Below are 8,311 nucleotides of genomic sequence, written 5' to 3' on the forward strand. Positions count from 1 at the left end.
CGTTTCGCCCTTGTTTTTAGTACATCTACTGAATTCTACTGAATTTCGTGATCCCGACCTCGTGAATTTCCGCCTAAGTGACCTGGCAACACTGCGCCAGATTCAGTTTTCTGTTTGCCTCTCGTCGGGTGCGGACGTCTGGTGCGTCGCTCGTATCGTGACCGTTGATGTGATGGTGAACTCATTAGTCATGTAAAGAAGATGGAGGGCGGTGTGTGCATACAGATATGCTTCGATGTCGGTGAGTTATCGTTCAATACTTCTTCTTCTGTTGTCTGCTGGAAATAAAGGGCATGACCTCAATGAATTCTCCCGCAGTTCCAATGAGATTCAATGTGCATAAGAGGAGTATTTCTCACTGAGGGAATTGGGAGTTTTGCAGGGAAGCGGCCTTCGCGACAACCTGTTCCACCATGTTCCTACCTACATGTGGCGAAGGCTGCGCACAGGGAATAAAGAACCAATTCAAGGAATTGGTCTAATGAGTATCAGTGAGAAACGTTGACTTCCAATTGATTTAATGAGATACTCCACCAAGACAAGGAATGCGAAGCCAATTGAATGAATTGGCCCAATGTGAACGAATGAGACACGATCATTCCCAACTGAAGAAATGAGATGCTACCTTTTCAGCGCCGTAGCACGTTTCCCCATATGCGCTCCAAAATAGTTCGCGTGATTTCAAATGTTTTTGAATATTCCATCAAAGGTACAGGAGCCGTGGTATAACCTACTGTTGCGCCTCCCACTTGAAGCTATTGTGTTGCAATTCATGCAATATTGCACTGCACAGAAGTGGAAGCGTCCGCCAGTCACCAGCGGAATACTCAGTCTCTTATGAATCGTCGAAGTGTGAGGATGGCGGTTGCGCATCTGCGTCAATTCGCCCCTTATCTTTATTACTTTTGCCGTTTTAAGGTACGTAGTTGACGTGTAAGGCGTTTCTGTTCTTTACATGCCTTTACCCCTGCAGGCATTATGAGCGCTGACGGAAAGATAGCAAGATGAAGTGGAGTGTTTTAGTGACTTTACCAACCCCGCTGTGTGAAACGGTATGTAATATGCTTTGTTGCCTTCATCGATTCAGAACGAGCCTCCATGGATTACGGTAGTGTGTGTTGATGATGAACGGTACGCCTTCAAAGACACGTAAGTGCTGAATTGAGTATCTGTTCCTGCTATTTATTGTTTCGCGTGGTTTCTCAGTTCCATGAATACTCACACATGTGCAAGTCATATGAAATAACTTTTCGTTTTTGTGTCTTGCAATTTGTCATATTTTCACACCTACTGTATTGTTATGTGAACAAAAAATTTTCACGAAGAAACCATATTTCATTCTTCAACGTAACTTTCATTAGGAGCAACGGTATTGAATGTTACTACTCATTAAAAAAGTGAATTGGCAGGGAGAATATCAGGGTGACTTCAGTGGGAAATTCCTTAGTGCACGTTGGCTCAATGGGACGCAAGACTGACCTCGAATTAGTTTGTATGGGTGCAATTTAATGTGTCTCGAATTGGGCCCTATTGACTTCTACAGATAATTTTCATTGAGGCCAATTAAAACACCAGTTGTGTCGAGTATAAAATTTTTGTTCCAAATCATCTATTGGGAATTGGAATTTCAGTGGATTTTTTAATGGTGTTTGTCTGAAAGACATCCAATTGAATTCAATGAGTTTTTCGGGAAATCCTCAATGCGACCATTTCTAGCAGGGTACCTACCCCCTAACTGCGATTACTTGTCAGCGTGTACTGGAGTAGTGTATGTTTTGCGATTTACCTTGTTGCGACTAGCAGAAAGTCTTCCCCTTGTTGTTGTTGTTGTTATTCTTGTCCGTGCATGCCCAAACATGTTCGCAATTCCCTTGTTGCTATTCTCGTCGGTGCATGCCCGCACATGTTTGCGATGGTGAAAATCTTGTGTGTGCCTGTTTCCGCGCGTGCTTTCCCCTCGTTAGCACTTTTTGTTTTGTTTTTTTTCTGCATCCCACGGAAGTCCCCATGATGACAGCGGTGCTGCCACCTGACGTGATGCTTTCCGACCTGCATGGTGTGACGTTTTGCAAATGGCGGCACACATGGGCTGATGCTGTTACCGAACCTGGACTGACACATTAATGAATTGAATATGTATAGTAATGACTTGAATTATTAAATGAGTTTAGAAAGTGTATTTATGCGTATGTGCGCTTCTTTTCATGTGTCTCATTATAGAAAAACACAACTTAACGATAATTTGATATCTTCCTCCTCTCTCTCGTTGGAATGAATAGTAATTGAATTTATTGATTGAAAATTATATTATACGCTCTATTATCGCATTCTTATGCGTGTATCAGGGATTTTCAGCGGAAAAATCGAAAAAAAAAATTGGGTGGGGGTGGAAATTGCAAAATAGGGGGTAACAGGGGAGGTGAGAAAGCAGGAAAGTGTCGAGTTGCTCGTTAAGTTGTATTATTCCATTACTACTTACCACCAGGCCCAATTCCACATTTTGAAGATCGCTTATTTCAAGTAAGAAACACGTTCAGCGTGTGGTCCTCCTTTAAATACAATATTGAAACAGCATTTTCGATGGCAGTCATGGAGATATGGGCTGCAGAACTGTGTCAACCGTGTCTCGAGCAGTACATGGTATTGCAGGCGGTTTTACTTTTCACGCTCAGGGAAGAAGCGTGCAGATAGATCGGCTTTATGTTTCAGAATCATTTAGTGAAATGATAATGGATTGTGAAGTGTTTCAAGTGGGAAACAGTGCCTTGTACATGTCTCATCATTGTCTAGTGGTGTATACTTTTAAAAATGAAAATGGCTTTGGGAGGCTACCAAATCGGTGGCCCCTTAATGTCAACCTGCTGCGGGATGACGAGGTAGTCGACGACATTGAGAGGTATCTATCAGAAAAGATAGAGAAAAAGAAGTTCACACATGACTGGTGGGAGGACGCTAAAACGGGGTCCAAAGAAATATTACTGAAATGGGGAAGCAAAAGGTCGACAGAAAGACGACATGCCATTTACTCCATCATATGGAGTCTTAGATATCTGAGAAGCACTGGGCTTAGTTCAGCGGTTCAGCAAGAAGCTTACAAAGAATTGCAGGAGCATTTTAACTCTCTGCTGGCTAATCTTCCCGGGGAGCCAGGCCAGAGAGTGGCCAAGTAGTTCCCACATTGCGGGAAGGTAACTCAAAACGGTTGCGTGGGGAGAGGCTTGGACTTAATGCAGCAATGGATGAAAATGGAACTAAGCAGATTCTGCAGGACGAAATTGGGGAAGTCTTTGTCAGGTTTCGTGTGAAACTGTACCCTTTTCATCAGGTAGACGAAGGGGCTTGTTGGAAGCTTGAGAAGATCATCGCAAAGATCGATGGAGGAATCCACCTCCCCCTGTTGGAAGACTGAATCCCACCTCCCCTTGGAGGACTCCCCCCTGCTGTACGTCTATGCATTGAGCCACTCTTACGTTGGCTTGCCTCAATTCAGAGCATTGCCCGAGTTGCACTTTCGGAAATTGGATCTAAGCCCACTGTGTTCGCTTATGCAGATCATTTGACTATTTGCACGTCTGACACAAAATCGGTGGAGGAAGCTCTGGGTGTTATGAATGTGTATATGAGAGCCTCCTGGGGAAGACTAAACAAAGCAAAGTCCTCCATTGTGTCAATAAACGGTGCAGTCGGTAGGACTACAGCTGGAGGCATCCCGGTGCTACAAAGCACGAAAGTGCTTGGGGTTCGCTTTGTAAGGGGCGGACCGTCAGGAGAGTTCTGGAAATAAGTTGGGGAATCGCTACAGAGGCTCCGAGAGGAATATAGAGGGGTTCTAGTAAGCTTTGGTGAGAAGCGTCACTTTATTGTAAGACATTAGCTATCAAAAATTTGGTACCTTGGAACGTGCTTTTCCCCGTCAAAGGAAACGGCCAAGGTTTTGACAAACATTGTGTTGTCCTTCTTTTGGGAAGTCAAGTGTGAGAGGGTAAGACGTTCTGTAGTGCAGGCGCCAGCTGTCTACGGCGGATTTGATATACATGATGTAGGCTTCAGATATGAAGCTTTGGCCATGGCCCAAATTTGTAGAGTTCTAGATGATGATGATCACATCGCGAAGCCTTTGATACTTTATTGTATGGGCACCGGGAGTCGAGTGTTTTCTGGTTACTTAAACCACACATTCCAATGGCGGAAATGCCCACGGTTTTCCATTCGGGATTCGTGAGACATGCAAGCACCGTTCGGCAAGCTGTTCCCTCTGGAAGTTTGGCGTACATGCATGCGAAGGATTTGTACCACGGGCTGTACAAAAGATTTGGTATGAATGACATAAGAATAGCGCCCTTGGAAAATAGGGTCCCCCATTTTGTGTCCTCCATGAAGTGTGATGTGTGCGGTGTTATCGAAAACCACCTTCATGTGGTTTTGGAATGAGTTCTGGCTGAAGCTCTGTGGCGCAGGGCCGCTACTGTATCCCATGTACCACAAATAATGTATGAAACTGTACTGTACTTCGACCCTCTCCCTGTTACAACTGTCCGTACAGCAGAGGTTACTCTGCACTGGGAGCGCTAGACTCTGGGAGCAGTACGTATTTAGCAGTGACATAAGTAGTCACACACTGTTAGCAGTATGCTGAGAGCAAGATAGCCCAGACCAATGGTCGAGTTCCGTCGTTCGTGCTACTGATGGGAGAGATAAAATATGAAATATGGACATCAAGAAATAGGAGGATATCTGGGGGGACCAGCGAATCATTCCGGAAATCGTCCTTTTATACTTGGCTGAACATTCGCAAGAAGTTACAAGCCGAGTTAGAGACACTCGACGAACTGGATTTTAAAAGGCGATGGATAAACCAGAGTCTTCTGTTCTTTATAGCACAGAAGAAAGTGAGAGTTAGCTTTTAGAGCTGCTGGGCCTTTTGGGCCAGGTAATTCTCGCGGTTGGACGGAACTCTTCTGGTGGCGGAGATGGTGACAGCCTTTGTTGCTTGCTTATTTGTCTCCACTAGTGTTTGTGTAATACTGTTTTTGTGCTGGAGCTTGATCGTGGTAGTTTGAACAACTGAATTGTACACTGTATTTCATTTTCACAATAAAGTGTCTGGTCTTATCAGCTTAATATCTGATACGGGTCCCATTTGGGTCTCGCTATCTCATAAGGGCCCTTAATATCTATAAGGGTCTCGGGGAAACCATAAGAAAGGGAACTGATGCCGTGACGAGTCACGTCCGGCTCCCCGAATCAAGGAGACGAGAACATCGTGGTACCAACCCGGAGAATACTAAGGAAATCCAAGCGCTACACCGAAGGAACCGGAGGCAGGCCTGCCACTTATAACGGAAAGACCGCGAACGCCCGGTGAAGTTCCAATAAGCGACATCGAACGCCTACTTCCAAGACACTTGGAGTGAGAAGAACGGTAATGCTGACCTTCTCCATGAAAGACCTAAGGCACAACAGGAAGCATCAGTCCATAAGTTCACACCCAAAGAGGTCCTGAAATGTCTGCGAAAATGTGAGAATACTGCACCCGGTGAAGACCAGTAGTGTAGAAACTGTACACTGAGAGCAATAACGTAATAATGTCGACACGCTCCACTACACTGGGAGCACTAGACACTGGGAGCACTACGTAGTTAGCAATGAGATACCTATCCAGACGCTGGGAGCAATCACGAAACTCTAGCTACACGTTGCTCTGCACTGCGGGAGCAGTATGTAGTTAGCAAATGACATACCTAGCCAGACGCTGTTAGCAGGACGCTGAGACCACTAGACGCTGGGAGCAGTGCGAGCTCTCCAGACGTTACTCTACACTGGGAGCACTAGACTCTGGGTGCAGTACGTATTTAGCAGTGACATAACTAGCCAGACACTGTTAGCAGTATGCCGAGAGGAAGGGAGCCCAGACCAACCTCGCGCCAGCCACGGCTCATGCAAATGGTTGTTAACCAACCATTTGTCAATGACAGCATGCAACGTACAGAACACTACAAATTCTATAATATCTAGGGAGTAAAATCAGAACTAACAGTAATTACTGTATATGAACCCTCCCAGCAATAGGCCATCCAACTCAACACCCACTTTTCTATGTCACACCTCTTTTTAATACCTGAGAAGGAAAATCACTGCTAGCACTCATTCTTCTTTATCATAGTAACCGACTACCTACAATCTATCACTTATAGCATATTATTTCGCTCATCAACGAATCAACGGAGGCGAGACTCGAGCGGTCTATCAAAACGAACAACAATCACTTTGTTCCTATCTCAGCTACCAATTCAAATCTGTCGACTGAAAGTTTATTTGGAGTCGTATGACATGTCTACAGGCGCAACTGTGCAAGTAACAATATTTTCTTATGGACACACAAATGTCTATAACATACGGAGAATAAACTCAGAGTCTGAAGCGAGCACGGGAGTGATACAAGGCATCTATAAAAAAACACACAAAAAAAAACAATGACAACCTCTACGTTATTATGTGAGGAATTAAATCAAGCCTAGCTATAGTTATTCTACGTCAAGGACACAGCTCTTAGTGGCTTCAATAAGACGTTCTCAGTCAATGCGACGACAATCATTTGTTATAGTACGTTGCTCATATTATTCGAATCAATCAACTGAGCAGCACAACACATGATGGATTAAAGCATACCAAACAATACATTATATTATTTCATCAGGGTTAATTACTCATACTCAGTTATCAATTCCAATCTTTCAAGTGAAGAATGAAATCAAATCTAGCTGTAATTATTCTACATCAAGGACATAGCTTTTAGCTTCAATAATTGTTTTTCAATCCATACGATAGAATCAAATTCCTTTTTTTTAAATTATATCATATCTGATACTCCAATATGTAACCTCTATATTTTTTTCACGGGAAAGAAGTATAGATCCACGTGCAACTAATCTTAGCAATAATTATAAATACTCAAGAATAGAAATCATAGATTGAGAGGGGAACAGGTGGTTCGACTAAATGTCCACACGCGGGCAAATAATTTCCATAAGACATTCTAGACTACACATGTTAAGAATAGATGCTATCTGATTTCAAGCTATACGATACTCACAAGAGAAGCAATTACTCCTTATTCATAATAATCGAATGTAGCAACATGTGAACCATTCGCAAACAGGTATGTGTAAGGTATTAATTATTCATGCTATTATTGTTAGAAATTGATTAAGGGAACAGCACACCACAGGATGGATAAAATATACCAACCAGTACTTTATATTATTTCATCCAAGTTAATTATTCCACATTCATATTATTGGAAAAGCTATTGTTTTCCAATCTGACAACTGAAAGAGAATAATTTGGATCTAGTTCAATGCCTACTTGTAGATCGACAACATAGAGGCGAGCAATCTATTAAAAATGACAACAGATAACGGAGAATTGATAGAAGCATAGAAGAGCGGAGAAAATGGTAATTATCCTTCTAATTTAAAATATGCCCACTTTTTTTTCTGTTATGACATCCATTGAGGACAATGCAAGCAGTGTCAAAACGACCGATAGATTACATGCCAGGACATGTTTTTCAAACTTTCTCACGGTTTTTCTTGGAAATTATTCATATAAAAAAGATGCACCACACGACTGGGTAACACGTCTTTTAAATAAAGACAGGTTTTCTGAAGTCTTTGCTATTATTTATATTCGAATTGATGAACATCACAGGATGAATAACGCATACCAACCAATCACTTATATTATTTCGATCAAGATATTACCTATGTTTCTGGAAAAGCTGCCAATCGAATCTATCAACTGAAAGAACATAATTTAAATAGATATGTAGTTATAGAGAGACAAGGCTAGAGACGAGCGTTGTTATGAAATATTGGAGACAATGCACGCAGAGCCAAAGCGACAGATACAAAGCACAGTCGTTTTGCTAACTCTCTCATGCTTTCCTTGGAAACGAAATGAATACTGTAGAGTTTCATATACTTACAGATCACAGCCTCGTTACACGTTTAACCTTTTTTTTTTCAGTTATTCTCGCTATCACCCATTTGTCACCAGCATACATATCGGGACGCTAAAACAGTTTCATTGACACATTGTGTTTGTATCTGGTAAGTGGTATCGTGTCCAAAATAAACAAATATTATAACTGTCATCTCAGTATCATATGTTGTAGGGATTGTTATGCTGCACATCGCAACGAGAAAGAAAGAGAGATAACATTTATTCAGAAGGCATGGCACGAGTGGGTGACGCAACTTTTAATTAAGGACGATAATCTGAAGAATCAGGAAATGTCACCATCAATCGA

Source organism: Ornithodoros turicata, unplaced genomic scaffold, assembly GCF_037126465.1.
Source record: "Ornithodoros turicata isolate Travis unplaced genomic scaffold, ASM3712646v1 Chromosome68, whole genome shotgun sequence".
Lineage (NCBI taxonomy): Eukaryota > Metazoa > Arthropoda > Arachnida > Ixodida > Argasidae > Ornithodoros > Ornithodoros turicata.